Here is a 24,962-nt window from a genome sequence, read left to right on the forward strand (position 1 = left end):
CCTCAAGAGAGGCCAGCAGAGGTAGAGGTGCTGATCTCCCCTCTCTGGGGATGAGTGACAGGACACAAGAACATGGAATGAAGTTGCAGGGAAGTTCAGATTGGGCATTATGGAAAGGTGCTTCACTGAGTGGGTGGTCAGTCACTGGAGCAGGCTCCCCAGGGAAACGGTCATGGCACCAAGCCTGTCAGAATCCAAAGAGTGTCCGGACAATGCTCTAAGTCATTTGGCCTAGTTTTAGGTAGTCCTGCAAGGAGCAGAGAGCTGGACTCAATGATTCTCGGGTGCTTTCTTATGGGTGCCTTCCAACTGGACATTTTCTATGATTCTGTGTGGAAAAAGTGGTAACGAGGCTAACTGATGAGGAAGTAGAGAAAAGGAAGGACATTACTGTAGAAAATAAAGGGTAAACTTTGGTCACCTTCTGACCTTGCAGATTTTTATTGGTATTATCTAGTAAATAGCTCCCACTCATTTTAGAGGCGGTATTTGGCTGGTATTCACTTTAATGACATTCTCTTTGATATAATATATATATAATAATTTGTGATAATTTGTGATTATGCATTATTGTGGAAATCTCTTTTGGGGAATTGAGTAGAAGATGCAAAGGGTGGAGATGTAGTGATGTTACTCATGCCCGTGTGATTGAATCTGAGCTTCTGAGCCTGGCTTGTCTGCAGTTGACATCAACAGCAGGAATGATTACATAGTGCATAGAATAAATAATCCTAGAAGTTGTCATGTTTGTAGTGATTGCCTGAAAATATGTAGAGAAGACCAGTAAGGGATTTCTGTTGTTCTTGCACATGAAAGTAGGCAGCAGCTACAAATCAATGAACTGTTGCTTTTGTAAGAAAAATTGGCAGAATCTTTCATTCTGTTGCTGGATAAAAATTTCTACTGCTTGTGTTCCTCAGAGTGAGTCTTATCTTTCTGTCTGATTATCTTGCAAAAAATGAGCAGTGAAATAATTATCCATGCTGATATTTACATTTCATCTCTCTGCTTGAAAATTACCAGCTTACAGAAGGGAACAGAGGGAGTCCGGGACTCCTTGGGTGGGCTGAGCCTTTGGAGAAGAAAATGCCTGCTCTTCAGCTGGGACACATAAGTGCTCCCAGCCAGGCGACCATTGATGTGTAGTGGGCATGGGTGCCAGTAGCACAGCTGTTGTGGAAAGCTCAGGAAAAACTCTATGGGGAAAAAAAAGAGACAAGACATTTTCTAATATAGGGTCTTAATTGTATTTAAGAGCTGTGGCTGTGTGGCAGTCCTGTGTGAAATGGTGTTTCTTGTTGCAAAATGCAAAGTTGCCAATAGTGCCACAGAAATACTCAATAGAGCATGTACTCATGATGGTGATTATCCAGCACAGAGGTCAGACCAAGTGCATTTGGACATGTGAACTTACTTCCATTTTTTTGTTTTCCTTTTTTTTTTTCTCCTTTTTGTCTTTCCTTAGTCTGCTGAGCCTGTTTCTTTCTACTGCTGCATCTTCTTCCTTTTTGCATTGTTAAGCACATCGGATTTAACAAATGCGTTATACTCAGGGTCACTGTGTGAGAATCACCAGGAAAATTTGCAGAGACTCTGGGACTAATTGCGATTAGGTGTTATATGTATCCTTACAAGAATGTACATCCAGAATTTCACACCTGTAACAGAACTGCAATGTTCAGCATTTTTGGACGTTAAAGAAATTATGCACTTAAGCATGCCCTTGATTTTTCATGTGGTTTCCCTATTCATGTCACTGTTTTGCTGCAAGCTAAGGGCACAATAGCTTAAAGGTACATAAGGATGCGTGTGGTTTCCTAAATCATTTATATTTTCTGATATGCCACCGGCAGTTTTTCATACTCAATATGTTGCTTTCGATTTTTCATTGCAAATAATTGCAGCAAAATTGCTATTTGAAAAATTTGGTTTTTTTTCAGAATTTTCTATTAATTTTGAACTCATGTGTAGAAGTTGCTTAAGAATCTATACAATATCATATATCTTAAATGTAATGTGCTATAAATTACCCTACCATCATTGTTATCCCCTTCAACACTTCTCACGTGATGCACAGCTTCAGAAGGACTAGCTCATAGACTTACTTCTAAGTAGTAATTTTGCAGAATATTTTTTTTCATTTTATATGCTCAAGCCATATACTTTTAATGACTTTAAATATATATACATAATCTTTTTTATCAGATCTTGGATTCTGAACTTGAAGCAATTCTTCAAGACTATATGCTTCCTGAAACTCAAAAACTATCTGCAATAAATAGGTATGTGTAATGGATACATTCATGCTTTGTATTGTATGGTTTGGAGCATGTGAGTTTTGTTGACAGTTTAATGCTGAGCTTCTTACAGCTCTTGATAAATCTTAGTTGCTGTGAATGGGACAGTGTGATGGACCTTTGCAAGGTGAATTTTCAATAACACGTGGTTCTTGTAGGACAGAAATTGGGAAGGGTATGATGTTCACAGTTGCTCAGAGATAAATGTTTAGCCAAACCCACAAACTTAACTTCAGAGTGAACAAAAAGGTGAGTCTCCACAAACAAGTAAGAAGTTTTGAAGATAAAATCAGTGAGAGGAAGTGGCTCTACTCTTGATCCCTCCATACTTGAGGCTGTGCTTTATCTGGCTTTACATCTGTGTTTCCTTTGGGGTTTTTTTTGCAACTGTTGAAGGTAGTAAATGTATGAATATAACTAAATATGGGAAGAAAACGGCCATAAAGGTTGAAAACTTGGGTACATTGAAATTCCTGGAAATTTTCTTCTTAGGTGTTTCAATGAAGCTCTCGTCTCACTTCAGTCATTTACAGAAAATATTCAGGCAATTTCAGAAATACATTCTTGCATATAACAAAGCAATTTTCAGGTGATTTTTTTTTTAAAGTCAGGTCACACTTTATGGTTCTTGAAGATCTGCTGAACTCCTAGCAAGGGAGAAAGATAAATGAGAGAAGATTTAGAAGTTCTTATTCTTTCCAAAGAGTTCGTAGACCTAGACAGTTTTTTTGAGACTCAGTTTGAAGGAGTGAAAGGTTTCTTGAATACATGGATGTAACAGTTGGACTTACCTTGATCTGTATGAGAAACTTTGAAGAGATTTACAAATGAGGAGAGGTTAAATGGTTATGCATGAAATTCTCAAAAGTGGATTTTTGCACTAAGTTGCTTATTCTGTAAGAATTAGAATGCAACATATCTTTGTAGTGTGCTTCACCTGTAGGTCACAAGATATTTAACAAAAGCTGAAGAAAAACCATTGTCTTCAATTTATGTATCCAGGTACCTGCCTGGATCACTTAATATCCTAGAACATCCTGGATGTTCAGATCTGTGTCCAGGCCTGTCAGAGCATCCTGTGTCTAATCATCATTTCAGAGTGTGTGCCAGAGATCAAGGTTTCCAATGTTTACATTTTCCTGATATTATTCATATCTATTGATATGCCCTTACTGCTCCCCTTTGTGATACATTTCTTTGCTCTCATTTGTTCTGGTTTGTTTTCTACTTTGCTTTCTTATTTTGCTTTCTCATGTTTTCTCCTCTTAATTTATTTGCAGTCTCTGGAGACTGGCTGCAGTGGGACCTTACACAAGGAGGAGTTTCAGGAAAAAATAGTGTAGCAGAATGAGCTTCCCTTTTACTGCCTCTCTAGAGAGCCTACTGTAAAAGGCAACTTGCTGTCATTCCTGTAAATTTTCTTTTGCAGCCAGCTCTGCTGGGTGTCCCCTTTGTGCCCTGTGAACATCTGTGTTGCAGCTTATGTCTGAACCCAACTGGAGAACAAATGTGTGAACCTGCTTCTTATTTCGAGCAGAAGGCTGCTGCTATTAGTAGGGCACGTGGCCTTGGTTCACCTGCGACTTCTTAATCCCCAGCTGGGAGCCAACCAGCCGTCTGGCTTCTCCTCTCCTGCCAGCCATGCCCTTGTCTGTGGGGCAGCAAGTTTACCTGCTTTCCTCCAGACTCTGCTGACTGCCTGTCGGTTTTCAGCATTCCTTTTCTCCCTGAATTTTCCCCAAGGTATCATGCAGAAAGGAGCGAGCACTGCAGGACTTTGGTGACATAGCTTACTTTCTGCTGCTCCTGGAAGCTTCTCCTTGCATGCACACAGTCATGCAGGCACCACCCTTCTGCATAAGGAAGAAATCTTTAAGCCCTGAAGTATTCAGGCTCCAGGGATGCTGGAGCAGAAGAGAAAGCTTCATTTGGTAGGCTGTGTATAGGAGTTCCAGGAAAAGTCGACAATGTTTCTGTGCCAGTTTTGGACACAGCACAAGACAGCTCATTGAGCATAAATTAGGAACTTAACCTCAAACAGACTTGCTTTAAGCGACTTTTTACTTTAAAAGGAAAAAAAAAAGGCTGAAGAAAAGGAAGCAGCAGTGCTGCCCAGTTTGCAAAAGTGCTATCCCACTTGGGCGTGCTCAGGAGTGTTTGAAGAGCATAGGTGATGAACTGTAGTCTTTGTGGCATATGCATGTCTCCAAAAGAAAAAGGAAATCTGTTGTGTCAAGCTGGCTTCAGCTTACGCTCGAAGGGCTGTTGTGACAAGCCTGGAAGGTGCAGAAACTTTTGTGAAAGATCAGGTGTGATAGCAGAGAGTGACTGTAACACTTGGGGGGAGGAAGCTGGAGTATTTGAGGTCAGTCTAAGTTGGCAGCCATCAGCAGGCAAGGGAGAACAGCTGGTTTAGCAAGAGCATGCACCAATTCAACAGCTTCCCTCAGATATTTGTGTTGGAACAACTCAGAATTAGGAAACCTTCCTGGCTGACATTAGCTGAAAAGGCTACTGGACAGCTTTGTTTTCCTTTTGAATAAATGAGCTCCCTTGTGGTAGATGATATGTGAGTTTCAGAGCTTTTCAAGCCAGGTTATAAAAAGTTGGCCCCTTTCTTTCCAAAACTAACCATCAAGGCAGTCCCAATGCACCCCAGACATCTCTGGGTGTGTGAATCCTGTGCAGGCATTGGTCTCCCCTGTTCATTTTGTGAATGTACTTGTTACGGAGGGCAGGGCTGGTCTGGCTGATTGTATGGCTGTAAGTGCTGAACAGCAAAAACTTCTAAACAAAAAAATCTGGTCCTCTTTAAATGTTGGCGGACAGATATCTGTCTTCCATCTGTGGCAGCCTGTGCTAAACAGCAGAAGAACTACAAAGTTTGTATTCTGAAACCTCAGAGGAATAACTGGCACTCTCCAACTTTTCTTTTTTTTTAAAACTACACACAAATCTGAAACATTAAACACAGAAAGTAACGTTAAATGTGACAAGCAGGCAGAAACTGGGAAGTTCAGCTGGTAAGGTTGTGCATGGAACAAAACCCCGACACAGGGCATGGAGACCCTCAGCACTGCTGCATGGGTGTTGCTGTTGAGTGACAGCAGGCTGCGGTCACCCACTGCGGAGACAGTCCCTCTGCTGTCCCCTGATGTAGGGGCCAGGGCGGTGGCTGGCAGTCTTGAAGGTGTGTATGGCTCACAAGACCCCTCCAGAGGTGCAGAGTGACTTGCACCATGTTGAGATGTGACACCTGGAAGGAGGACACTGAATACATACTGTATACCGGCTAAACAAATTAGTCTTCTTTAAAGTAAAAGAAGGCGTTCTGATCAGACAAAGAACTTACAGATACCAATGGTCAGCAAATAGTCTAAATTCTGCATTGAGCTTTCTTGAAAAAAGCTACCAGGAAAAAGTAATGCATGAAACTTCTATTCTGTAACCAGTAGGGAAGTACTTCTCCCTTATCCTACCATGATTTGATAGAAAAGTTTCTCTGGACACATTGCTGGCTTATGTTCAGCTGGCTGTCAACCAGCACCTCCAGGTCCTTTTACCTCAGGCAGCTTTCCAAACCATTTTTCCCAAAGCCTGTAGCATGGGGTTGTTGTGACACAAGAGCAGGACCCAGGACTTGGCTTTGTTGAACCTCATACAATTGTTCTTGGCCCATCAATCCAGCCTGTCCAGATCCCTCAGCAGAGCCTTCCTGCCCTCCAGCAGATCAACACTCCTGCCCAACTTGGTGTCCTCTGCAAACTGACTGAGGGTACACTTGATCCCCCTGCCCAGACCATTGATAATGATATTAAGCAGAACTGTTTAATCAATTAAACTGAGATGTTCTGTCTTTTCTTGTTCTTACTTGAAACTGCATCTAAAAAGAACTGTGATGTTTTCAGTGAGCTTGAATCAGCCTCATGGAGCAGCTGGCAAATAAAGCAGGACTGTGCATCAGCCATTATCAACTGGGCAGTAACAATTTGGTTTGGTTAGGGAAAGTGTCAGCTTTTAGCAGTTCCCTGTTCATTTTTAATTTGCTTCCCCATCTAGGCGCACTGTGTTTTTAGTAATATGCACCTCTGCTGTGTTGTCCCTTTTGTTAATCAAAGTTATTTCGCTTTCCTGACTTGGCATGGTGTTGCAGCTGTTTGTCTCGTTTGGCACAGCTAGGGAAATGTGTGTTTATGATAGGTGATTACAAGGACACCACTTTGGTACCTGGGAGCAAATTCTCCTAATTCACTGGAACGATTGTGGCCTGCTAAACACGCCGGATGCTACCCAGTAACACATGGTGTTAATAATTGAGGATGTCAATAATGTGTGACACAACTGTCAGACTTAAAAAATAAAGCACTAATAAGGAGCTTTGAAATAGTCTTGTTTAAGATTGGTTACTGTTTATAACACCATTAATTCTGAACAGGAGTTTAATTCCAATTGCAAGAAAATGAAGGAAAGTGAAGGCACTTTTTCTGCTTAAGTGGATTAATGAATTTGAGTATGGAAGAAAGCAGCAGTCCCCTATGTGTGTGTTTTGTCCATGTTACATTACTCACCTATCTGGCTGTCACCTGCAGGGATCATTTCAGTAGACCTCCCAAACCTCCACTGCAGTCACTGCCTGTCACTACATCCCGTGCATGCATGGGGCGTAGATGGTAAGTGTCCAAGTGGGATTTTCAGCTTGAACACTCAAGAAACCAATGCCAACAGTGAAGAAAATGGATATAATCTGCTGTTGATTCTGTTGTGCTTTTGCTTGAGGAAAATGTTTCCAAATTGGAGAGGCAGGTGCACACTCGTGTGGTGCTCTTTGTGTAGATACTAATGCTGCCTCCCGTGCATCCCGACGAGTCTCCCTGTTCACTGTGCAAGGGTTGGGTCTGGAATCCTACCTGCACAGAAAGTGTGTAGTAGCCAAGAGTAGCTACACACCAACAAAGTATCCTTATTTTGTCAAGAAAAATTACCCAGCACAGAGTATCATAAATTGATCCCAGGAGGGCAGACCTAGAATATAAACTGTAGTACTTTGAATATATGCGTGTTATAATTGTATTGAACGCTTTGCAGCAATTTGTATTGTATTACAGCTGACAAAGTATTTTACCTCCTAATAACTAACTAGTGTAAATAGTGTTGATATTTTCCCCATATTTATAATTACATTAATTGTTTTGTGTATTAATAACAGTTAAGTGTCAGAGCCCAAGCTGTAGCTGCCAGCAATCCACAAGCAACTCGTTTGCATATTCAAAATACAAAACTGAAGAGTAATTGCCCTTTTTGCTAGTGCATATCACAGCTTAAATTTTACATAGAAAAGCCCACTGTTACCTAAATAGTCATGTTCAATATCAAATCTAGTGCTAACAGAATGTCTTTCAGAAATGAAGAGAAAGTGTGCTAACAGATCAGAAGACATTCGATAAAAAGTAAATGAATAGCTCACATTAGCTAGGAATTGTGACTTACTTCCAAATGAAGCTAAGTTTTGAAAAAAGATGTTTCCTGCTGTTGAAAGTAGCATTTTTCAGAGCCAAAACTGGAACATCCATATGCAGTGCAATTTTTTTGTTTTGTAACGTGAGATAATTGGGCTAACAGAGTGTCACAAAGAAGTATTTGAGGATTGACTAAATTTTTCAAACAGGAGCTATTTTTGTGGAAAATTTCCAGAGAAATAATCATTCTGCATTGCTATCTTGTGGACTTTAGCATTTTTATTCTTAGAGACAAAGCAAATTGAGTTTGCAGGATAAATCTAGCTAAAATTTCATTTGAAGAAAGTAACTTCTTCAGCTTATTGGGGGGTTTTTTTGTTTGTTTGTTTGTTTGTTTTGGGTTTTTTTTGGTTTCTTTGTTTGTTTTTTAATTTTTGTTTTCTTTGTCGTTATGGTGCTTTATTTGTGTTGAACTCCTTGTTGGCGGCCAGCGTTTGATAGAGATGATGGTTTTGAAATTTTGCAAACCACTAGCATTTGTGAGGGCCACAGAGTGAAGAGTCAGTTCCAACTTAATTTTGCAGATGTACACTGAATTATCCAGGGAAGAGCAAAGGTTGATTAAATTCACAAAATAAGGTGATTCATAGTTTTCTAAATATGTCACTCAGCCTAAAATTAACTCAGTTATTTACCAGTCACACACATGCTAATGAATCCTGACAATCTCAATTGACCTGCTGCGATGAACTTTGCTGTCACCTAATATTATTTCCTCTGTATTTTCACTGAAAAGAGTGATTGTAGCATTTATCACACGCAAAACAAAAATGCTTGAGGATTTTATTATTTTTTTAATACTCGCAATTCCAGGGCACTAGTAAATTAATTACATTTAATTAGAGGCACTTCTTTTTTGTGAAAGTGTTTCCTAAAGTTTAAATCCCCCAGAGATTTTACATGTGATAGTGATGAAAGTGACTGCTTCTAAGGCAGCATCAATGATACAATTTGAGAAATAAAGCTGAGCTTATTTTTTCATGCAGAATGTGACAAAATTATAAAACTTTAGGACTAATATGGTAAATAAGATTTATTATTATTTCTAAAATTAGAATCACCTTGGAATGCTATTTTTAGCTGTGTGTTAACAGTAGCTGTAAGAAATTTGTAGCCAAAATAATAAATAAGTTTATCTCCTTTCCTACTAAATACAGAAATATATTATTTAAATAAAAATGTGGTCTTTCTGGGTTTGTACTTAAGTTCTGGGTAAATCTCCAAAATTATGAAATGGCCTCTCTCTTTCCCTTACCAAGGTTTTTGCCTCAAAGCTTTACAGAATCCTGGATAAAAATCAACATTGATCCATAAAATAGACATCACGGTATCATCCACATGGGTAGGGCACAACAGCTGAAAAGATTACTGGCCTGCAGTTATTTCTGTCAGGAAAATGGAGATAGATAAAGATATAGATATATAATATTTAAGGCTGCTGGGCAGTGATAGGCTGTTTGCAGACAGCTGCATGTTCAGCCTCTTTTGCTAGAATGGTTAAGTGGCTAATTAAGTGGACAAGTCAGGTCTCAGCATACCCTCAGGGAGAAGACTGCTGTGTCTCAGCTTCCTGTGAAAATTTTGGGAGAGATGTGTTTGAAGCTGCAGCAATCTCATTGTGAGATGTGGTGCTGGCTATGAGATGGACCTGCTAGGCCCATTTTACAGGATTTTACTCAGTGGCTGCCATGAACAGAGAAACATAAGAAGTTTAGAAAACCCTGAAAATTTCTGAAAACTGAAAAAAAGGCATCACATTTAATTGAATTTCTTTCTGGGTGGTTCCAGATTGTTACTGAATTTATTTAGAAAGCTGTTTGCTTGATGTTTTTGTGTGTTTTTTAAAAATTATTTCCATGATTTTCTCACTTGATTCATTCAATGACATCAGCTATGGTGACCAAACAGTTGTTTCCATGGTGACAAATTGCAGTGTTACAAACATGCTTGAATGAATCAGGTAAGAAAAACAGATCAACTATAAATGGAGAAAATTTGCCTGCAAAAAAACCCCAGGAATATTTGGTAAAAGTTTGCTGGAGAGTGGCTTGGAAATCTGAAAAAGATTTTAACATAGGTGAGTCTTCAGTACATCCAAAAATTCCAGCATGGCTGGTTGAAGCACAAAGGGATCTGTCCACATCTGGTAACGGCAGCCACCCAGAGAATGCTTAAAATAGATAAGTAACTCCATAAGAAGTGTAAATTAATTTAACTGCAATAAAAAATAATATAGCTTCTTGCTTGTCCTCTAAAATATGACAGCCAGCATCTAGCTCATTGTGATTAAGGTCTATCTCTCTAATAGGTTGCATCTTAAAAGAATCTTGAGTGCTTCTGTTATGTCACAGGTACACTTCTGATTCCACAGGGGTGCAAACCAGGAGCTTGACCACTGAAGATGATGGAGCTGCATTAGGCTTATGTAAATAGAGAGAAATGTGACTTGCAGTCTCTATATGTAAAAAGGAATGTATGTCCAAATTTAGGATGCCCCAAATTATATGTTATATGGTATACTGTATTGTTATGGATTTAAATATATTTTGGGGTGCATGGTAATAATGCCAAAAAGACCCTGGATATGTCCAGTGGCAATATGAATTAATTCCATTCCCGTCGTGACAACTCTCAGTGGGAATATTGTGCCTTGGCTGGGCTCAGACGTTATTTCCAATAAGTATGGAAATAATAGCTCACAGTGCTGAAAAGTGCTGGGAGATCTCCAGGGAAATCTCATCAGATTATGTGATAGGTTTGAAATTAATTCATGTCCCAACTGTATTTACACAATATACAGTTGTCTCTCTGATGGCTTATAAAGAAAGGTAAATGCCATCCTAAATCAGTGAGGGGACTTGCTGCAATATGCTCTCTTGGTAGAGTAGAGGTATTTTTCAGAGTTGTACAGAAAGTACAGGCAACTCAGAAAATGGTTATATAACTTCACTGCAGACTTATTGTTGTCTTGTTTGTAACCTCATTATGCCACATCATCATCTTTCTTGCATTTCTCCTTGCCTGCGTTTCACTAGACATGAATTTTCACATTATCCTTTCAAAAATCTGAAAGGGAAAATATTGTTGAGAAATTCTTGCTTCTGGTGTGGGTATGACTCAGCTATAGATTCATCCATTGATATGTACGTACACCTGTCGTTCTGAGATTGCTCTTTGGTGAAGGCTTATTTACAGTTCTGGCCTCTTTGCAGGCTGGTTTGGGATTGTGCGAGGCTTTGCCTGATCAGGTATACAGAACTGTGTCATGTTAGGCCAAAATCTGTCCCCTCACTGTCTTTCCCAAAGGAGCAAGGGATTATCATCCATGGAAGAATGTACATAGCTTCACCATACTTGTAAGTAGTGAATATCTCAAGAAGCATATGACAGATTTGCAAGCCCATCAGCTGAGTTTCTTGAATCGGGCCTGTTCTGGAAGGCATAAGCTAAAAGCTCAAATACGAATCCCCATAAGATTTGAAGCGTGCAGAAAATAAGTTCTCTAATCAAGAAGTCTTAAAAGGACTAGGAGAGGAATGGTCTTCTTCAGAGATCTACCCTCAAGTTTGAATACCAGGGCTGAGCATTTCTGGAGGCCCAGGGCAAAAGGGAAGTTAGCACCACATGAGATGTGCAAGGGCTGCGAGCCTGGACTAGATCTTTACTTTTTTTAAAACAAAGTGGTCTTTGATGTTGCTTTTGAGAACATGGAAATAAACTGGACAAAATACTGTGCATCCTGCAGCTTCTCTCTCCTCTCACTGATTTAACTTTATTTGTATCTGACTCGCACATTTAGCTTCCAATCTTTCCCTCCTTCCTTCCCATTGTAAAAAAGGTATTTTCTTCTCCAAAAGGTATTTTCTTTGTTCCTTTGTAAATTCTTTGGTTTCCTTAAAGATTCAATTACACAGCAAAGAACCTCTAGGATCCTTTCTGTTGACTTTTCTTCTTCCCCAATAGATTGTCTACAGACTGTCTTCTAGTTCTTTTTTCCTTATTTTATGTGCTTTTAGTCTTAAGAGAGCTCATCTCTCCTGTTCTTTCCAATAGCCATCAGCTGTGGCAGGCAAGGAATTGATCGGGCAACCTACTTTCTGTCTCTTTGCAGATTTGTTACATTGATGTAAACATTTGGTACAGTTGTTTTGGTTTGCTATAAACTCTAATTCTACTAAAGTTTCATTTCCTCCCTCCATATTGATAGGATCAGTGTATCAGCAGTCTCATCTGGCACTAGAGTCTAAATGCAATAGATACCTGGCTGCCTTTAATTAAGCACATCAAGGAGAAAACAACAGAAAATCAAAATAATAATACCTAAAAAAAACTAATACCAAAAAACTAATACCAATTCTTCCAGATTCCAGTGGTCTTTATCAGTTATAAAACTCATCTGACAACATATTAGAGTCTCCTCCATTTTATCTGATAGGTACAAATACAACCACCTTTATTTCTACTTCTTATTATGCATGGTATCTATATTTTGTATTTAATTTGGAACTGTATTTTTCCCTCATAAGCTTTTGGGGAGGAGAAAGGACTGTAGAGTTCTTTATTCTTCTTTGATTTGCTGAGCCACCGTAGTTGGGATGGGACATGCACCATCCAAAGAGCCGTTCACATCCAAATTCCGATTGATCAGTCACTGAGATGACCAAAAGTTAAACAGATTGGTGATGTGCCTGCTGCTGACAGCAGAAATACAAGATAGTGATGTTGCAGCAAGACCATCTACAGAATTGTCATGACTGGTACTGATGTATGAGATGGAAAGAAAGCAGGGTGTTTCAATGTTGGGTGTCTAAGTGGCAGTCTAGAGAAAAACAGTTGTTATTATCTATCAACTAAACTGGTTTTCAATTGAATTGTTTGGGCCTTTTTAAACTTTATATGCCAAGAAATTAGTAATTTAAGTACCTTTCTTCGTGCTTTCTGAAGCATTGAAAATATGAACCTGAATAGTGTATGGTGCTTTAAAATTGTGTTTAGCATAGAGGTATTTATCTATTTGTCATGCAGAAGGAAAATTAATAATCATCTTTGTGCACCAAAACTTTTATCCTGAATGTTTTCTGAAATTTCATTATGTAGAAGCCCTATGGAAGCTGTGCTGTCCAAAACATTTTTCTTTTCATGTACTGTAATGTGTGTTTGTTCAAACAAAGAAATGCTTATCTGTTGAAAAGATAGCAGTGATAAATTACTTCAGCTTTCATGCTTACCTACTGTTTTCTCTTTGGCATTAAATTCCTAGCTGAATCCCAGAGGCAGATATATCTGAATTCAAAAAGTTACCTTGATGCCTTTTTTTCAGCCAGCCTCTGTGTCCTGATGATAAAAAAAAAAAGAAATTTAGTCATCTAAAGAACCATCCTTCTTGTATAGTTTAAATCCCGCTAGATATGAAAAGGATTGCAATCTTCACAATTTTCTCTGAACTATATTAATTTTCAGAGGCTGTGCAGGACCTCTACCTTTACTGTCACAACATCAGCACTTTAGATATCAACAGTTTAAATATCAGTTGAATCCAAATAGCGTGCAAATTGAACTTCCTATACTTACCCTATCTCATTATGGATAATGCTGCACATGCTCTGTTAATCCTTTTGAAAAATTATTGACTCCTGAATAACTTTCTTTTACTACTATAAATCATATCTTCATGGTATTTTTTTCCTGTCATTGACTTTTAAGTTCAAGGGTCTGTTTTATTTTCATCAGAAAACAAATTTCTCTCTATGCTTAACATGAAATATTCTGGCCTCGTGTTTTCCATTTTAATGGAGGTTCATCACTCTCCCCTGCCTTCTCCTCACTGAATAAGTGATACTTATGCAATGCACAAGTGGAGCATACAAAACCAGAAGAGTAACAAAACAGTTCAAAAAGCTAAAAGGCGACATGACGTAAGTTAGCTGTATTAACATATCTGAATGTGTAAGAAAAAGTGATTGTGAACTCTTGCCTCATTTGCCAATATTTACCATGCATCAGTTGATAGAATAATTGTTATTTCCAAAATGCCAACATTGGCTTTTAAGCAGGAGATGCTGTTATGTCCTAGCTGACTCTCTAGGTGTGTATCTTCATCTACATTTTCAGTGATCCATATTGGTTTCCCTCTGAAGGACTGTAGGTATCTGCTTGTGAAATAGCTGAAGTTTCTCACACTGCTTTAGGAGGAGAATTTCCTGCCCTGGGATGAACAAACATGCACTTGACCAAACGCTTAACATCCATGTGTGACAGTTTCTATCTGATGTTATGTGTACCAAAGCAGAATATTTTGGTGAGAAGGCACCTACAACAGCTGAACTGTGTGACCTCTTCAGGGCTGAAATGTTGATACTGTGCTACAAAAACCAAGTTATGGAACTTCTTTTGTAAGGTAAAATTCTGCTAGGCTCAATAAACTACCCCTTATTAGAATTATTATTAATATCACAACTATTATTATTTTTGGATTCCAGCTGGGTCCTCTGCATTCCTAAAGGGATTATTTTTAGTGTAAATTCCTACCAGGAAAGGTGCACTTTTAAATAATGAAAGTCAAGGACATTTAGTATCTTGCAGAGCTGGCTATACAGCAAAGGCAGTACTGCTGTTACTTCAGGGCCATCAAAATTCAAGCCCTTCACGTGTGGAAGAGCTGTCTGACAAAATGATTTTGAAAATGCTACTTCACATTAAAAGTAACTGGAAAAAATTGTCCCCAGGACGGTATTATCTGCATGTAGCCAGTAGTTTAACAAGGAGCTCTTCCAGACATATTCCTGCTCTTTTAAAACAAAATCTGTTTTCTGGAGTACATTAGCCTGCAGAGGAGAAGAAACAGGGAAGCTATTAATATGTTTTCCCATTTAACCACAAATGCTCCTAACTCTCACTGAGAATATAGATAGTTCTCTTTTGGCAAGCATATGCCTGTTAAGGGCACTTTGCTGGATGCATTTGTGCTATTCTGTAATCTTGGTGGTCTGCACAAATGGGCACAATCCCCAGAAAAATGACAGCAGGTGTACGTTAATTAAATAGAAGAACCACTCTGGCTTGTTGGAAGAAGGGGAGAGCATGCAGCTCACCACCTGCTAATGGCATGGTTGACTTTCTTTGTAAATTATTCCAGCCCTGCAGTCCTTCGCTTGGGTGAGGGCAGGATTTTGGTGGTGAGAGTTATAATTAGTGGGATTTGGCCAGGGAATACCCTCTAAGTTAACAGAGCCAGAGTGCTGCAATTCTTTCTTCCCAAAGGAAATATATATGTTTGTATATATGTATTTGATTTTGTCAGTAGTATTTAGAGTGGGTAATTTGAAATGTGAGCGAAGCAGGTAGACGTATTTTGTGGAGTCTCAGATCATGCTTCTTGTAGAAAATCTTTCTGAAATTATTGCATGGTGAGTAGAATTCACTCCATGCTATTGATAAAAGAGGCTGCTGTTTAAAAATATTTTGATTAAGCATAGACACTGTCATGTCTACATGGTGTGGTGGATTTCTTTATACTTGGAAAGTAAACCAAGCCTGTTGAAGACAAGTAGATAACCTCAAATTTTTTCCCCTCCCCTGTCCCTTCCCCTGTTCCTTCCCCTATCCCTTCCGCCGTCCCTTCCCCCATCCCTTTCCTGTCCCTTCCCTCATCCCTTCTCCTGTCCCTTTCCCCCTCTCTCTTTTTTCTTCCTCGGTATTGCCTGTATTTTAATAACGCAAAAGTCTTTGATGACCCTTTGTGTGTAGCACTACTCAGTGTGAAAGTTTTGTGGTGATGAAATCATCAAGAGAAAACAAGAAACCAATCTAGCTATATAGTTATTACCATGTTTTGAAAAGGGTAACCTTTAGAGATGAGAGTTTCAGTGGACTGAGACGGTATCACAGCAGTGAAGAAAGTGCTTCTCTCAGATGGTCATGGGGAAACAAAATACTCTGCCATCAGGCTCTGGCCCTCCTCCTCCCCCATCCCTAACGGCAGCACAATGTTTACTGTTGTTAGTAGCCACCTGCTTCCCTTCAAATCCTCCTCACGCAAAACACAGTCGTTTCAGAACAGTCATTATACGTTTGGAAAGAGCAAAACAACTCTCCAAATCCCACTGATTGTGTTGTATAGCAACCCCACTGTATGCCATTTCTTCTGCTTGGAAGGCTGGTAGCTGCTTGGCAAGCTAAAGAAGAAGCTTCTTCCCAACAACAGTGTTTTTTCTTTTATTCCGGAGTGTGGTATTATTTTTCTAGTAGTATGATTAGAAAAGAAAATATATACAAAGCTTAAGAAATATTCCAATGTATTTATACTACAGTATTATGATGGGAATTAAATAAAGTCATTCAAGTGCTTGAGTTCATTCAAGTATTTTGGGGGCTTTTAAAAGGAAATAATTGTTGCACAGAAAGTCTAGCCTGAATAGCAATTATTTGATTAAAAGAGTACTGGCCCAGGTCTTGTGCTTGGCTTTCTATGAGCTTAACCATGCAATCATTTTTTATTGCCATTGTTGAACCTAGATGGATTTAAATAGAGTTTCTCGCACGTAGGTTCCTTAATGATACTTTTAAGGAAGAGAGCACAAGTAAATTGAAATGAAACCCTGAACCCACATCCCTAGGAAAAGGGTGGGACAGAGTGTTAAAGGAACCCTGGAGCTGTCAGAAACAGCAGGAGTAGCATTATGCAGCGAGGAGACCAGAGAGCTGGAGTCTTTCTGAGGATGGAAAAACAACATTCTTTCTCCTCAGAGTCCTTTGCTTTGACTGGATGCAGATGACATTCTCTCTGAACCTACTGCTGCCTACAACAATACTTCCAAATGCAATTGGCACCCGTTCCCACTGCCTGCAAGCAGTTATAGAAAGCAAGCTGGCTTTCTAGGCTTTCTTAGACTCGCCCTACCTAAGAAATACAATTTCTTAACTGCACATAAGGAGAATTAAAAAAAAAAAAAGAAGGAAAAGTCATGCTAAAGTCTTTGTAACAGACTCGAAAAAACTTGTATTCCATCAATTGAAATCTGAAGTGCTGAGCAGGAATGACATTGCATCATGGCAGATCTCAACAAGGATTGAGAAAGGGTGAATCTGTAACACTCTGGGCAAAGCTTCATGCTCCTGGAAACGTTTTGCAGAGTGAATAGCAGCTGATTGTTAAAGCATGGTTGCTGCTGATGGCAGGAAAAATGCCTAAAGCCCTAAAATGAAATATAGTAGAAAGTAAGTTTTAAGAAGAATCCTGTCTGCAAAAGCCTTGTGCTTTAAAACTCCTCTTGCCAAGAATGGAACAAGCAGGGACTTGACAGATAAAGAAATAGCAACAAACAAGCACAGCTTTTCCAGAGGTGATGGAAATGTGCTCAGAGCAATGATGCAAGCCCTCAGTGATGATGGGTGTGTTGTCCACATCTTTCCCTTCCAACGAAGTCCAGAAATACTTGGTGCATCCTTAATAGTCTGGAGAGACTTGGCAAGAACTGTAACTGAGTGTTTATTTGAAATGTAGTTGCAGGGAAGTATGAAGCAGATATTCATTTAATCTCAAGACTACAGGAAGATGTGAAAAAAAACCACCCCAAACAACTCAGAGGTGCAATTATTTACCTTAAGCTATCTGATTTTCAGAGGTTCAAAGAAAACAGATCTGTTTCTTGTCTACTGCTGTTGGAAATTTTGCAGGGCTTATATAGAAAACATTCTTTAAATAAATACCTTTTAATATTTTCATTAAATAAATATCTTTAAACAACGTATAACAAAATTCTGGAGGATTACCACAGTAGTCTATTCCTGTTGACTTTAAGCTATAGTGTCTGAGAAGCTGCCACCATAACTCTCTGTTATTAGTGTTCTGTCATGTGTTTGTATCGGGTCACTCCTGTACTTGTCATGTCCTAAAAACGTGGCAAGATTTTTGGTCTGAAAAGAAAATATGTGAAATTACTGGGTTTTTTCAGTAGTGGTTGGGAGGAAGAAATCATTGTTTTAAGTTCCTTTCTGGTGTTCAGGAAGAAATACATTGAAAAGACACAAAGAAACTCAGTTCTTCAGGAGCATGTCTGAAGATACTAGAGAAGGTCATGTTGTTCTTTTAGATTCACATCCACTTTTCAAAACAGCTGGATAAATTCAGAAGTAAGGGATTTTTTTGTTACAATAAACATATAGTTCAAAAAAAACCCCTAAAGTAAAAATTTAATGGGTTATGGCTGCCCATTGTCAATAGATGGTTCCATAAACAGGAAAAGATATTAAAGGTAAAAATAGTACAGTAGTACTGTAACTTATATTGGAATTTCACCACCACAGATCTGCATAAAATCAATATGTTTAAGCCATTCAGCTTCAGCTGTTAATGATTTTAATAAGTCCATTCACTTTGTAGATCTTTTGAGTTAGTATAAACTATTTCATTTACATCCCTTTCACGAGCCTAAGAGATTCAACATCCCTGGAGAAGATGTTGAACAAAGACAGGGTTTCTAGCAGAGAGTCCTCTGCTCATTTCTTTGGACATCAGGCAATAAGGTCCTGATGGTTGTTATTAGATTACCCTAAACAAGGTTAAAACTCGAGTTATTTTTCATCCAGACACTGTGACTCAGTGTGAAATTAGTATGGCTATTTTGGGATAGGATTTGACCTAAATTTGTTTCTTGGTTAGATTTGCATACTGACCTCTTATTTTTGAGATCTCTGAACTATCTCTACTCTGGTCTAAAGAAATTGCTGACTTGATTAGTGCTAGTCATTTAAATTTCAATATCTGACATTTCTTTGCTGATCTGTTCTGTTTGTATATGGCTCTAAGTGGGTTCCCCAGTCAATACCAATGTCTTGGTAATTTCAGACTGTGTCTGGGAGAGCTAAAAGGAGAAGAACAAGCATTTGGAGTGACGGGAAGTGGCTGGAACTGGACTTTAGGCTTGTCAATAGTGAAGGAGGGAATGAGTTTGAATGATGTTCAGATGCAGCAGTTCTTTCATCATTGTCATCATTATGCTGTGTGTGAAGAGTAGCAGAAGAGGTAGAGAGACTGGTCACTCAAAGAGAAAATGAAACCAAGGGAAAAAGTAGAAAAGCATATCATGGAGCAAAGTTGGGAGAATAGGTGGAACAAATCTGCCAAGAGCTGGATAAAAACACTGGAGGAAATGTGGTAAAGCCCCTTTCAAGAATTCTGAAACTCTGCTTGGCGCTTAAAGGTAGTTTTCTCCAGGCTAGCAATTACATCTAGCTGGTTTGAGGAGCTCCAAGTAGCAGTGAAGGTGCAATGGCAAAGACTTTAGCTTGGCTGTTCAGGGATCCTAGGAAATACTTTGGATGTTGTCATGCTGCTATCTGTGTTTACTTTATTGTAACAACCCATGCCAACCAGGAAAGACAGGCTAAGGCAATGCAGTAATGCCTCAGTGCTGCAAATGCACCTTTGTTCTCTCCTTTGCACTGTTTCCTCCCCATTGCCCAAAGGCTTTTTATCCTCTGCTTCTCCTACCAGATAAAGGTCCCTGACAAAATATGCAGCAAGGCAGACTTGCTGAAGAAGATTCTTGATCTGACATCAATCCAGCTTCAAATTTGCATATGAAAATGTAATAGGGTAATTTATGACCTTTATTCAGGTAAAGAGATAAAATTGCAGGCAGCTAACAACCTTCATTTGTATGTTGAAAGTTAGAAGGAAGTTAGACAGATAGATAGCAGCACCTTTCCTTTTCTGATGTGGATTACCTAGAGGGAGTAATCATCATTCATAGTTTTCCACTGGCACCTTTACCTGATACTGGCAGGTAAATCACAGAGCAGAGCATGGGGCTGTCCTCTAGCTTTGATACTTTTAATTGTGGCAGGTCTTCAGCAAACATCCAGTATAACCCATGCAGGACTTTCAGCATAGCTTATAAAAATAACTAAGGAATTTGAAAAGACTGTGCTCTATATGATAGCAAACAATAAAGCAAGTGTGGAGGAGGGTTCATTAAGATTGTTTGACCTATGAGCAAAATAAAGAGGAGGACAAGACAGGCTTTCCTAGTGATTTACTTTCTATGCCTATGAATCATACTTTTTTTCCTCTGTTATTGTGATTGCATTTTTTTTCTCAGCACTGCTCACCCTGTCATTGTGGGTAGAAAATGTAAAGGGATTGTGATATTTTCTCAGCAGTGATGAAAGGAACAGGACACTTCAAGGACATGCTATAAAAGTTGTTAGGACTGCAAGATGCTGTAGCTTCTTCATCTGAAAGCACTATGTACGACCTGTATTGGATTAATGTGAGTCATGCTGAAGGATGCTGGCTATACCGTAAGCAATATTGATCTTGCATATTCACTATTTAACTTACCAATTACATTAATTTCCCTTTTTTTTTCTGCAGCATTTCTGGGTGAGTACACTTTTGAGGCTCTAAGCCCCCTGAGAAGGAGCCAGGCAGTTCATGTTGGCAAAGAATCCAGCAAAAGACATTGCTTAAATATTTGCCAACAGCAACAGAGGCTTGTTTAAAAAATTACTGCATATTTCAGCTATTGTCTTGGGGGGCCTATTGGAAAAGAACAAATAAAGGCACAAAATATTAACATTTTTATAAAGCTTTCAAAATATTAAGGAGTATTTGCAAGATAGTACAAGTTAAATGTGTTTTAGTATGGTTTGAGGTCGGTTGGCTTTTTCCCTATTGTTGGTCAAGAGGAAGGCAAGAGAAAGCAGGAGGGGCTGTGTGCTGTGCAGTCAGTGAGAAACCTTGGAATTGGAAACTACAAAATGAAAAACAGCAGATGTGAAACAGCACTTTCTGACTTCCTTCTTATGAGCACAAATGTATCAACTTAATAACATAATTTAATACCCCTCTTTTGGGGCCATGGATGCAAAGAACATGGAAATAATTAGCAGTAGTCGAAACAAATCCACAACAAGCCATTTGTTCTTGGTAATATGTTTCTCCATGTTGCTTCATGGTTTCTGTCTGTCCAGACAAAGTATTCCCCAGACATAAGGGAACATTTCTGACAGCGTATAAGATTTCTATGCAAGACTATAATGTGGACATGGCATGGTCACAAAAGACATATGTTCCTCACAGTGTGTGGCAGAGCTCTTTGCTGACTCAAGGGAAAGATGGAAGCCTCAGTGATACACCACACTGCAGGCATAGTTCCCTTCAAACACAATAATTTTAATCCAATTATACTAGCAGGTTGGAGAATTGGTGGACTTTCATACTGGCGGTATTGTGTAAAATATTAGTCGAGCTATGCAGCTGAGTTACTAGAGAGGATTTATTTATGACAGTTACTGGTGTTTTTCAGAACATCAAAGACCTAGCCAGCAGATTATGCAGCAGATGTATTACATGAAGTAGAATTGATCATGATTTCCTGGATATTTGGGGGTTTTGTAAAAAGGGAGAGCATAATTATTGAATGACTTCTACTACAGTTCTCAAGAGGTTTTTTTCTTCTGTTTTATTTCTCCCTCCCATACTAGTTACCTTGATCTGGTAGAATACAAATTTTCCCTTAATGGAAGCTGTGGAGAAGAATCATCATCTTCTAATTAGCTCAGCACACTCAACGTTGTGCTACCAAATACGTGGTCTGTCTAAAGGTAGATTGGCTTATCTTAAGGTTCATGTTTTTGAGCTCATGTAACCTGAGTAGTATTTATCTTCAAGAGCTTAGGTAGTAAGAGTGGTACAAATCTTCTCAAGCTGTGCAAGAGTGGCAGGAAACATGGGCCATTATCAACAGAGTAAAGGTGGGTCACTCACGGGTGGGTTGAAGGATATTCTTTTCCGTTTTGTTAAAGTATCTGCAGGCAGCCAGAAGCATTCTAATTTTTGCAGTGCTGTTTTGTTAACTGGAAGAACCTAATGAAATTTTTACATACGAGCTGCATCATGAGCTCTCAGCTCTTTTGAAGACAGCAGCTGCAGTGGATGAAGTTTGTGAGAGGTTGAGGTAGACATTATAGCACACTTAACCCATCATGGTTGTTGCTTTTCCATGGTGTGCCAAGACAATATTGTAAACACCAACCACCTCCAAAGAGGATAAGCTTCTGTGCTGAAGTGTGAGTGTGGACATGACAGGTGAAGAAAATAAAGGCAGAAAATAAATGCAGTTGTTTGGTGTCTCCACCGCATACCAGCACCACTGACATCGATAGGATTGTTGCCTTTTCCAACTAAGAAATGAAACTCAAGATAATTTTGGTAAGGAGGTAATATAAAAGTGTATCTTTATTTGGAGGTCTCCAGGGGCAGTCATGGAGAAGGTCCACAAAAGCCCACTCCTACAGGGGGTTCATGCAAGTTTTATAGGTTTAGTAAATTAGCATAATTGACAAAAAAGCATCAATGAGGAGCACAAATGGTGAGGCAATTGTCCCCTGGGTCAAGCCCCTTCCAAGTCTTCCCCCTCTCAGTACAGTAATAGCTGTACTTTGTCCATGAAATGTATCTTGAAGAGCTGTTCTCAACCGTGGTAGCTAGGCAGAACCAAGATAGTATAGGGACCTTGTACCACCTGGGGGCTTGGAGCCCTGGAATTTGTTTTGTCTTTCTGCCAAGGAAAAGGGCATGGGAAAGTACTGGGAAAACCAGCTAGAATGCAATAAGTTACAAACCTCCAAATATATGTGCAAAGAATACAGAGAATATATAAAAGAAAATAGTTAAAAACCAATAGGCATCAGGATCACTCCCCTTTTTACCAGCAGCAGTGTTAATTTTGTGGCACCTGAGTACTACAGGAATTCAGGAGACTTGTGGCAGATTTCTGAGGAAGTCTCCAACTGAGAATAGTTTTGTTTAGGTCTTCCATAAAAAATCCACTTAACAAAAAGGCACCATTTGTGTTGTTCAGAGTGGTGAGCTCCCTACTGATAGCACTGAGTGTGGTAACATATATTCCTCTGTTATCTGACACATTTAGTTCAGATTACAGCATTACACAAGTGTGAAAACATCCCTTTTTACTGTAGAAATGCTTGAAGAATTTCTTCTGGGAAGAGCATTGAGCTGGTAGGTCATTTTCGAGGTCCTTTTAGCCTAACAGGCCTTTTCCAACTCTGTGAAGCTTATGACAGTCAAGGGAAAAGTTGAACAGCCTTTGCTGGGATGCTGCAACAGTTGCATGAGAAATGGAAGTGGGTAATTCTGGATGTAAAATTCAATTGAAACATGTTTTGTCAGCATTGAGACATTTGAAGATCCATCTGCAGAGGGTGTGTCCACTTCTTCTGCCATGACAGCTGTTTGGAAGGAAGTGTAAAATTTCCTTTGTGATTCAGACCAGAGCTACAGAGTTGGGAAATTCCCTCTCCTCTCATTATGTTTGGTGTCTCACCCTTGAGTGGAAAAGACTATGGTTTACTAAAGGTCCCAGTGAAAACGAACTTTTAAAAAAACCTGTGAGGAATCAAATGGTAATTTCTGTTGTTACAGATGCTGGGAAATTTGGCTCTCATTGCGACACTATTAAAATGTCTGAAAAGGGTTTATTTATTAAAACACCATATAAAAGATTGTTGTGAGGCATCCTTTCCAAAGTGGGATAATGAGCAAGAAAGCAGAAGGCAAAACGCAGGAATTTGTTTCAGAATCATGGCTATTGTATGTTAAATATTACTTTTTATAATGGAAAACCTGTTATTTTAAACTACTCTTCAAAATCTTGTGGTTTGGACTAGTTAATTTTGTTTTCTGCTTGGGTTTGAACATTTCATGTCCCTTGGAAATTAGATGTTGTAACTAGTGTTCCCAGTAGTGGTGCATTAAGCTGCAAAATGCTGGATTTCAGCATATTAAGCAGTAAATACTCTTGAGTTTTTATTGTTGCCACATACCTTCTGATAGCCAGTCCCATAATCATATAATATGATGCCTCAAACTGATATGTTCATTGTTCTAAAAAGATTAATAGGCAGATGTTGACCCTGGCAGCCAGATAGAAGGGAAGATTTCCAAAGCATTAAATGTGATATTGAATTTGCTGCATTAAATGATTTATCTTCATTTTGGCTAGGTTGCTTATCTGTTAATTGTGATCTGTAAAGCTAGTTACAAATGTTTTTTTTAAATACTGTCAGAAAGTCAAATTCTGTATTTACAATCCTAGTGGGCAGAGGATAAGGTCAATCTCTTGTCTTATTGTGATATCCTGAACACTTCAAAATGCTTCTACATCTATGCATTTTGAAGTGAATACTGCTGTAAAATCCAAGTCACTTCAGTCACTTTGAGACACAGTCTCAGACGGTTTTTGATAATGTTGAATACTGTATCCACCTCTGGACCTCTCAGCATAAGAGGAAATGGACCTGTTGTGGCGGTTCTAGAAGAGGGCCACAAAGTTAATCAGAGGGCTGAAGCACCTCTCTGATGAAGGCAGGCTGAAAGAGTCGGGGTTCTCCAGCCTGGAAAAAAGAAGGCTCTAGGGAGATGTTATAGCACCTTCCAGCAACTAAAGGAGTCCTACAAGAGAGGCGGAGAGGGAATTTTCACAAGGGCATGTGAACAGGACAAGGAGTAGTGACCTTAAATTGAAAAAGGGCAGGTTTACATTAAATACTAGAGTGAAATTCTTTACTGTGAGGGTGGTGAGACAATGGAACAAGTTGCCCAGTGGAAGCCCCATCCCTGGAAATGTTCCAGGCCAGGCTGGATGGGGCTTTAAGCAACCTGGTCAAGTGGAAGGTGTTGCTGCTCATGTCAGGGAGGTTGGAACTAGATGTTCTGTAAGGTCCTTTCGCACCCAAACTGTTCTTTGATGCCCACTGAGTTAGAAAAATTGGTTCCCCTCATGGCAGAGTTTCTTAGCATGGGCACAGTCTGACAGCAAAGCATCAGACCAGTCTTTTTTATCAGCAGAGCTGCCTCTGTCTTATACTTTGCAGCTCAGATAATGGGCAGATGAAGCGCAGGACAACTGCTGAGCACATAAACATATCTTTAAAGGGATCTATTTTGAGGAATTACAGAAAATAGAGTCTGTTTGGAATAATCTAACCAAAGTACCAAATACTCAAGTGTACTTTCCATTGTCTGCAAAAGCAAGGAGATCAGTGTTTGCCCACAGAGGAATCACATTGGATCTGCCTTTTGAGTTGTTACAGGATATACGGTTGGGTAGGCATATCTGTAGGG

The 24,962-nt window shown here is 39.2% G+C and overlaps 1 protein-coding gene across 8 annotated transcripts in view; it reads left to right on the top strand.

The window, feature by feature from the left end:
- ENOX1 (ecto-NOX disulfide-thiol exchanger 1) overlaps positions 1-24,962 on the top strand; it is a 359,067-nt gene that overhangs the window by 68,483 nt on the left and 265,622 nt on the right. For 7 of the 8 annotated variants that reach the window (XM_032099804.1, XM_032099803.1, XM_032099812.1 and 4 more), the window contains exon 2: positions 2,206-2,282. The exons of the other annotated variant lie outside the window; for it this stretch is intronic. The gene's annotated coding sequence lies outside the window, so the exon portion shown is untranslated. The remainder of the gene's footprint in view (positions 1-2,205; positions 2,283-24,962) is intronic. 8 annotated transcript variants of the gene reach the window in all.

This window comes from Corvus moneduloides, chromosome 2 (genome assembly GCF_009650955.1).
Source record: "Corvus moneduloides isolate bCorMon1 chromosome 2, bCorMon1.pri, whole genome shotgun sequence".
Classification (NCBI taxonomy): domain Eukaryota; kingdom Metazoa; phylum Chordata; class Aves; order Passeriformes; family Corvidae; genus Corvus; species Corvus moneduloides.